An 8592-nucleotide genomic window follows, 5' to 3' on the forward strand; every position below is an offset into this window, starting at 1 on the left:
TGAAGAGTGAAAATTTGAAGAATGAGGATCAGTACCAACCACATACAAAAGAAGAAGCAGAAGCAGCAGAAGAAGCAGAAGCAGAAGTAGAAGCAGAAGAAGAAGAAAGAAGAAAGACAAAGAAGTGGAAGCAGAAGAAGAAGCAGAAGCAGAAGCAGAAGCAGAAGCAGAAGAAGCAGAAGGAGAAGGAGGAGGAGGAGGAGGAGGAGGAGGAGGAGGAGGAGGAGGAGGAGGAGGAGGGGGAGGAGGAGGCGGTGTGTAGTACTGTGGGGTATTTTCCAAATTATGACACATATCGATGACAAGCGCACTTTTTGCCTTCAAAAAGTTGCTCTGCTGTGCTTCTTGGCCAGTGATGCATGAAAAGCGCTCTCATGCCTGCCCTGTGCTTGTATTGCATGAGAGCTGAAAAGTGGCAGCTCTGGATGGTGCAGCAAGCCTGGAGCCCTTCCAAGCACAGGCTGTTTTGCACAAGCAAGAACACCTCGGGAAATGGAGCCAAGGGAAGAGCAGAGCTCACTCCCACTACAAACTTGCAATGGGCAACAGAGCCAGGGAGAGCCAGGGCACGAGTGGAGCCTTGGAGGTGCAAGAGAAACAGGCAAGAACTGAGCCAAAAGGGCCCAGAGGAGCCCTTGCAAGGGGCCATGCTCAATGCTGCAGAGGAAGGTAAAAAACCCCCGGGGACCAGTGCCAATCTGCCCCTGGGGAAAAATCCTTCCTGACCCCAGCACTGGCAATCGGCTATTCCTTGAGCATGTGAGCAAGACCTGCCTCCTCGTCCCACAGGCTAGTCATGCCTCCCAGATGCCCAGCCCCTATTCTCCCTTCACCTGGAGGCATTTCAGGGGCTTCCAAGAGCAGCAAAAGGCCCCTGGCCTCATCGACCTTGGGGTCAAAGCAAAAGCTGATATATTAAATGAGGTACCATCATACTCTTTTTAGCTGTCATAGCTGTTGACACAAGAGACCTCAGTATTTCTGCAGGTTATCCAGATGTCATGATAATAAAAATTATATCAGGAGTGGGGAAACAGTGAATAAATACTTTAATAATTCTCAGAAGACAGTAAGAGAGAATTTTGGTGGTAAAATATTTTCCTTTTCTAATTCTAGCAGTATCAGAACAAGTAAATAAGGCATCATTCTACCTGCAGTGTTGATAAGGCAGCAACTGGTAGAAGAGAAAAGGTCATCATGAGTGTTGTCTATGCTGAACTTGTTCTGGTGTTAGTTCCAGGATGTGCTAAATTTCAGTAACTACAGATAAGCAACTAAAGGTTGACATTTTCCAGAAAGTTGATAAGTTCTGTCAGAAAAGGATAAAGTCAAAGGACTTGAACTGTTATCCTTACTCAGCTGAACTGGAAGGGTCAGGATGATCTTCAAATGGATGCTGGCATGCTTTTGGAAGGTAACGGCTCTCCAGAACTGACCATTAAAGCCACAATACATCTGCTTCAAGGTCACAAGCACAATTTGTTGATTTGCTTGGCACAACAAAGCCTATAACATATATGTGAATAGTGAAACAACAAAATACAAACCCGTTATTGCACAAAGCTGCATAGCTGTCTTTGGATTCAGGTAGCAACAGATTGGTTTCTTGCTTTCTTTCCTGGAAAGGAAACATATTAATTATCATAGTAGATTACCTCTCCGTACTTATTGAATTAGCCTTGCTTTTCTCAACCTCATTAATGCATTTACCTAGAAACTAGATCTAGATGTTTTTATTGGTTGCAGTCAGGCAAACTCTTAAAGCTGAACTCTATAAACTATATATGCAGCCTTAAACAAAAAGTATTACTATTTTACTTACCAGATCATAAATAACCAACTGTTTACCTTCCAGAAAAAAACTGAGATGATGTTGGGAAAACTCAGTGTTGTCATAACAGGCAATTGTCTTTTGTTTCAGATAGCATATAGACTGAAATTATTTCTGAAATTGTTTCAGAAATTAAGATATTCTGCATGTCCTTGAGAAAGACAAATAATGGGAAAATACAATTACTTATTGTAAATTTTTAATTCTATTTTTTGAAAACGGAAGGACACTTCATATTTTGTTCACTAGAATTAGCAATGAATGCATAATTCACTAGGTCAATGTGAACAGCTTTATGTAATGAATACTCAAATTTTTATGCCTTTTTCTTCAGGTCTCTATTAATCCACCTTCCTTTAATTATTCTGTGGAAATATCTTGCAGAATACAGTATCATTCTCAGTAAGGTACTTATTTAAAATATAATCCCCAAAATTCAGCCTCAAAAATATTTTACCTTGGCCTGAATATTTTCTGCTATTACAAACCTGGTTATATATTTACTCATTTGAGTATGTGTTTATGTGAAGCATACGTAACATTAATAACTCTAAATTATCAACAATCCTTCTTCCAGGCAGATAGCCACCATGTGTGAATTTCATAAGAACTAACTCATGTTACCTTAGGTTTTCTCATATGCATCTGTTTTCTAAAATCTAAATTCCCAAGAATCTAGAGAGCAATTTTTGAAAAATTGTATTTGTTGTTATCTTACAAATCCATTGGCTACAGAAAATTATTTGTCCATAGTTACAAAGTTCTACAAGAGGTAAGGTGATATATTGTCCTTACACTGATGTGTATGAGTCAATTGTTGGAGGTTTTTAACTGGCTATGATGTCAGCTGTGTCTTGCTATTATACTATAAACAGACTACCATATCTGCTGCTTCATTTACAGTTCTACAGATTGAAGATTTGGCCCATAAGGGATGTCTGTAGCACTCACAATCCTCATTGAATTAAAAATAAATGGGAGATTAGGAAATGTAAGAAGCAAGATTATGTCCCTGGTTCTGTGGATAGATTCTCCAAGTGCAAGGGAAGAAGACAGCAACAACATAACCAACTTTGCACTCTCAAGGGTTTCTATATTACCTTTGCAAAAAGGTAGAGAACTGTCACTGGAGTAAGTGCAAGATTGAAAGAAGATAAAGTGATCCACCGCATATGTAGGGATGAGGCAGGGGATCCTAGTCAGTTATCAAGAACGTGTCTTTTTCACTAGGTATTTTGAAAACTGTCTTAATATTTCTATATGTGCTCCTTTAAAATATATGTGACCCTCCTTATACGGTAAGGAAATAGTGAAAATTCTCCCCCTCATTTTCAGAAGCTCTGTAGACACATTGACAGTGTGCTAGACATCACTCCCAAGTAACCAAGAGCTATGTGAGGATATTGGGATATACAATGAAATATGAATATATTATTTCAAATAAAGCTGAAACACTATGTTTTGACAATGTTGTTTTAATATTTCCAAATCAAATTTAATTGTATATATTTCAAAAGCAATTTTGCATTTTCATTGTGATTAAAAAATTTCAAAGTGAAATGTTTTTCTATGAAGAAGTGTCGGCTTCTTTTCTGCCTTATACCTTAACCGATATGCTAATTTTAGTGGATTATTCATCAACTGGTTTTCAAAGGTAATTCTGAAAAATAACGAAGAACTCTAGGAAGAAAAGTCAAAGTTGTCTGAAAACTACTTTTGAAATCGCCTTTTCCCAGGAATCTTGCTGATTTTCAAAATACTTTCTGTATCTGAAATCTTAAAAGTCTTCAGTATTTCTCAACCAAGATCTGTTTAAATATTTTTTCACAACCATTATTGTAGCAGATCAGAATGTTTCATTTATGAAGATACTTGAATTTTACTCTGCACTATTCTTGCCATAGTTGAAAATAGAAGAAAACACCTGATTCTGAAATGACTATAATAGAAGTCAGTGACAACATTTTCTTTGATGATAATTCAAGCAATCTCTTGAATTAAAAAAAAAAAAAAATCATATATTTTCTTCAGTAATGCGCATCTTGAATTTTGGAGTGCTGTTGTTCCAGAAGAATAGAAAATATTGAAAGGCCTCATGGGTAAATTCTCAAATACAAACTAAACAATGTTATCTCACTACATGAAGCATAAATTAAGAACATTCCCCTGTATTGTAGTTATTTTCATTGTGTGTGTGAAATAGTCAAACTCATACCCAAATTTCATAACTGTTCGTGCAGTCTATACCTGACATTTTAAAAGGGCAATTGTTAAATTTGTTTTGGGGAATGGAATGTCTTTATTAATGCTATGAGGACAATCCAAACTCTTCCAGACAAAATGTGAATGTATTTGCTGCTTTAATGGAAGAACACAGAGGACAAGCCTAATAAAACCCATATGCCTGTCTTCTCAGAGAACATTGTGTCAAAAATAAGGTTTGAACACAAAAAGGATAGCTAGTTTAATTAAAGTATTTGTGCTTTCTCTCTCTCTCTCTCTTTTTTCCTCTTTTCTATTTACACTGTGCTTACATTTTTTAACTCTCTAGCCCAAGAAGGCCAATGGCATCCTGGCTTGTATCAGAAACAGCGTGGCCAGCAGGACCAGGGAGGTGATAGTGCCCCTGTATGCGACACTGATGAGGCCACACCTCAAATACTGTGTTCAGTTTTGGGCCCCTCACTACAAGAAAGACATTGAGGTACTTGAGTGTGTCCAAAGAAAAGCAACAAAGCTGGTGAAGGGTCTAGAGAACAAGTCTTATGAGGAGTGGCTGAAGGAACTGGGGTTGTTTAGCCTGGAGAAGAGGAGGCTGAGGGGAGACCTTCTTGCTCTCTACAACTACCTGAAAGGAGGTTGTAATGAGGTGGGGGTCGGTCTCTTGTCCCAAGTAACAAATGATAGGACAAGAGGAAACAGCCTCAGGTTGCATGAGGGGAGGTTTAGATTGGATATTAGGAAAAAATTCTTCACTGAAAGAGTAGTCAGGCATTGGAACAGGCTGCCCAGGGAAGTGGTTGAGTCACCATCCCTGGAGGTATTTAAAAGATGTGTAGATGTGGTGCTTAGGGACATAGTTTAGGGGTGGACTTGGCAGTGTTGGGTTTACTGTTGGACTCGACGATCTTAAGGGTCTTTTCCAACCTAAATGATTCTGCAATCCTATTATTCAAAGTAAAATGAAAAACAGTGGAGACAGAACTTCTCTATTCAAGCTGTCTTCTCCAATGTTTTTAAACATAGAATTCAGATTATTTCATCCTTAAAACTGAAACAAAATAGCACCTAGGGTACTCATTATCTAGCTATACATCCCGTGTTTTCAAGGCTTCTGGTCCCAGCTCAAAAGCAGCCTGCTGACACCAAAATATCTTGAATAGCTGCAGTGACTACACGATTTATTTGTATTTTTTTCAAGACAAAGAATAATTCATAACATTCCATGCACAGCACAGTTGGGCTTCCAGTCTTATAGAATCATAGAATCGTCAAGGTTGGAAAAGTTGAATGCTGGGTAAATCATTGTCAGTATATCTTCCTTATGAGAACACAGTTAAGGCTATATATTGGTGATATACTATCCTAAGCAGCAATACCAACACAAGAGTTTTACTTCTATCTTATAATCTCCTGTTCTTTCTTACTCCAATTCACATTCCTAAAATTGTCCCACAGTTGTCCATATCCAATTTTTTGAAGGGTGATGCAGACAATCAAAATGGGTATGGGAATCAAAATGAAAACGTCAGAAAGAATCCCTTGAAAATCCTAGCAAACATTTTAAATTAAATTCATTCCCACATTCAGCTCACAGTGTAATCTTGCAAACACAGGATGTGGGAATGAGTTCTCAGCATCACTGCCAAGTGATGGTACGTGGCTCTGCCACCTGACTGTTTAACTCTCTGTATTTTAACTTGATGGTGATCAGCTGAAGTGAACCAGTGCAAGTTTTGTCTTTGAACATAGTACTTCTGCTGCTGGGTGTCCTATTAAAGAAACAGCTTCTTTCAGTTGTTTGTATTTGGAGATTTTTTTATTTAGGTATTCAATAATAAATGTAGGTGCAAGCTGAAAGAAACACAATTTTGAAATGTAAAATTAATATCATATTAGGATGATGAAAGAAAATATCTCAAAACGAAAACAGTTCATTACATTCAGATGAAGGTGATGAATTACTTCATTTGACTTAAATTCATACCTTCAGAATCTGTGGTAAAGCATTAAGGTTATGTATGGTGGCACACCAAACAGAATTCAGAAAATACTTACATCTCTCCGTACCATGAACTCTCAGAGAAACTTGTTTGCCTCAGAAGTTTCATGCTGATGCCATGTCATGGGTATTGCTGAAAAGTGGAAACATTAGCAATACAATATTATAAAAGGTGGATTAAGGAAAAAATAGAGATGATGTAGAGAATTCATTGTAAAAAGTGGTAGTCTGTCTAGACCTTCCTTCACTTTAACTAATCTGACTAAAATATTTTTATCTTAATTTACTCCAGATTGTAATCTCTATATTTCTTTGAAAAATGCTAATATAACCCAGATCACTTGCTGATAATTTTTTTTTTTTTTTTACAGATTATACATTTCAGACATCTTCAATGTTTGTATTTGAATATGGGAGCAGAACTTCTTTCTATGAAGAAGGTCACAGATGAGAGTGTTTTTCCTTAACCGTAAGTCTATAGGACTTTTTGTCTCCTTCTGGAAGGAGAATATTGAGGTTAATGACCTAATGTGCATATCTTTCTTAAAGAAACCTGTGTTTTCTCCTTTTTCCTTAGAATTAGAAAAGCTATATATTTTCTAGGTTGTTTTTTTTTTTTTTTCATAAGTAGAACAGAATTTGCCCAAATCCAACAAGTAAAATGCTGTTCTTGTGTTATTTACAGCCTTGTTGGAAACAGGAAGTACCAAGAATCTGACAAGGCTTCCTGGCCTTCTGGCACTTCTGTCCTAATTCTGAAAAGCTAAAAAATTCTATTAACTCTGTTAAACATAAGAAATTCTTTCCACTAAGCTGATGTAAATCTCTTCTATCTGGAGAGTGACCCAGTAGTTCTCATAAATTACTTCGATTTGTATGTTTAAAACATAAAAAAAAGTAATGAATTTAAATTTAAAAAAAGTTTTCACTTCAAAGTGATTTATGAGTTTGGCACCAAATTCCTTTTCAAGTGTTCCAAAGAACTTATTTACATAAAATAGTACTGTCTGCGACTTCTTGTGAACTATAAAAAATAAAAATGTGAACTACAAAAGAATAACTTCTTTTTTTTAAAAAAGGACTGTCAAAGACTGAAAATAAATAATAAACATGCATATTAAAAAGTGTATTCACTTAGCTTTTGCAAGTGCAAGGTTCAGTTTATTTCATGTAGCTTTAATTATAAACAAACACAGATCAGAGGCAACCAGCAGTGTCTGTGGGTTTTTCTTAGCATGACCATGATTTGGCTGTTGGCAGGGGAAAAAAAAAAAGCTGAGCTAAGAAACAGATGGGCTAAAGGAGTGTATAGTTTATTTTAATAATTGGTACTACACAGCATAGTGTAGGCAAAAGTACTAACGTAAGATATACTTATCCATTTCTTTACATCATACCACATCTCATTTTCTGATTATGAGCTGCGATTTGGCAGACATAGGTAAGAAAAGGTTTTAAGTGGAGTTACAGTGATAAACATGTTCTCTGAATGTGGAGGCAAGTCAGGTATTCAGGAAGTGAAAACAGAGAATCCATTCTGGACATTGGACTCATAATATGGAGAGAGAGAGAAAAGGACAAAAAGGAGAGGACTGGGAAGATCATGAAGTATAAGGCATTATTAGAGGATAAATAGGTGAGTTCGTACGTGATAAGTAGGTGATACACAACTGTGTAAGAGACTAAGAGAAAGATCCAATAAAGTGGCAATTGTAATAGTCCTTGTAAACAGAGTGAGGGAATAATGAACTGGGGCACAACAGAGGTAATTAGAGAGAAACCAGTGAAACAAACAGAGGTCATTAGGTTAGAGAAACCAGCACAAGAGACAAACCAGATCCAAAGAGACATGTTACATAATGACTAGACAGTTAGCTAAAAGGAGATAGAAATGACTGGGAGGCACAGGGGATAGTAGAGCATTAGTGGACACAGAAAAGGGAAGAGAAGTAAGAAGCCAAATAAGAGTTAAAAACATAGCATTTCTATTAAGCTTTTATACCATCTTAAATATGGTCTTGCTTCACTTAATAGAAAAAAATACCTTTTTTCATTAATTTAAACTTCAGGTAGTTAGTATTTTTTGAAAAGTCAAAACAAAACTTCCTGTGCTTTTGTTTACTTTTGCTAAAATGGCAACTAGTAGTCACCTACCTTTTAAGTCTGCTGTAGATCTACAATACTTCTAAGAGCTTTGAGCTAATTCTGCCCAACAGAAGTAACTGTAGGTTAATGAAAAATTTTAGAAAGATTTGGGTTGTTTTCAGCTATAAATGTTAATGTTTAATTGAAAATTACAGCCTTGTTTAATTATTTCAAATGCTATGACTACTTGTTCCAAGTGCTGAATTCATGTTATTGTTGCTCTTCATTTGCTGACAGCAAAGAAAATGTTTATCTCCACTGAGTGTAAAAGGGATATTTACCTAAGTGGTAATGCAGTTTAATTCATTTGGAAGAACCTCTGATCATTACCTACAGAACATCCTTGCTTGAATGCAGCTACACATTAACCAGTGTTAATGTGTAGCTGCTATGT

General features: G+C 36.6%; 1 long non-coding RNA gene across 5 annotated transcripts in view; it reads right to left on the reverse strand.

The window, feature by feature from the left end:
* Nucleotides 1-8308, reverse strand: part of LOC148057538 (uncharacterized) — a 68203-nt gene extending 59895 nt beyond the window's left edge. For 3 of the 5 annotated variants that reach the window (XR_015706543.1, XR_015706542.1, XR_015706539.1), the window contains exons 1-3: nt 8208-8308; nt 6110-6186; nt 1548-1618 (exon numbers count right to left, since the gene is read on the reverse strand). This is a non-coding gene — a long non-coding RNA (uncharacterized LOC148057538). Of the gene's footprint in view, nt 1-5; nt 1459-1547; nt 1619-6109; nt 6187-8207 lie in introns of those variants that run through there. The other 2 variants (XR_015706540.1, XR_015706541.1) reach the window with 2 other exon arrangements.
* Between the last annotated feature and the right edge of the window lie 284 nt (nt 8309-8592).

Source organism: Nipponia nippon, unplaced genomic scaffold, assembly GCF_047370975.1.
Source record: "Nipponia nippon isolate SJK-2023a ecotype South Korea unplaced genomic scaffold, ASM4737097v1 scaffold_1, whole genome shotgun sequence".
In the NCBI taxonomy this organism is placed as follows: domain Eukaryota; kingdom Metazoa; phylum Chordata; class Aves; order Pelecaniformes; family Threskiornithidae; genus Nipponia; species Nipponia nippon.